General features: G+C 43.8%; 1 protein-coding gene across 1 annotated transcript in view; it reads right to left on the reverse strand.

Moving 5' to 3' along the window:
- Nucleotides 1–349, reverse strand: part of LOC119588835 (MARCKS-related protein-like) — a 9,528-nt gene that overhangs the window by 740 nt on the left and 8,439 nt on the right. The gene's annotated exons all lie outside the window — the stretch shown is intronic.

The following is a 349-nucleotide window of genomic DNA, read 5'->3' on the forward strand; positions in this document are numbered from 1 at the left end:
GGGGATAAAAATGAGGTGGGAGTAAGAGAAGAATATATTACCTTCACTAACAATACACACGTACTATTTGCTTTGTCTACAATGCCAGCCACCCACCCAAGCAAATGTTAAATATTTCCCCAGTACTTTTTACATTGGAGGCAAGTTACACGTTTCTTCCAGCTTGTCTCCTGTGAATGACGTTGCTTTTGTCGCCTTTGCATGCTGCAAGGCTTTTTAGAGTCTATTCACTGAGATGTGCATGGCCTTTTGTCTCACATGCCGCCGTGAAAAGCTTTCCGAGAACTTTGCGGTCGGCTTTCCTTGGACCTAAACAGAGGACTGTTTTTAACACCAGAAGCCGCACTTA

The sequence above is a fragment of the Penaeus monodon genome, chromosome 24 (genome assembly GCF_015228065.2).
Source record: "Penaeus monodon isolate SGIC_2016 chromosome 24, NSTDA_Pmon_1, whole genome shotgun sequence".
Lineage (NCBI taxonomy): Eukaryota > Metazoa > Arthropoda > Malacostraca > Decapoda > Penaeidae > Penaeus > Penaeus monodon.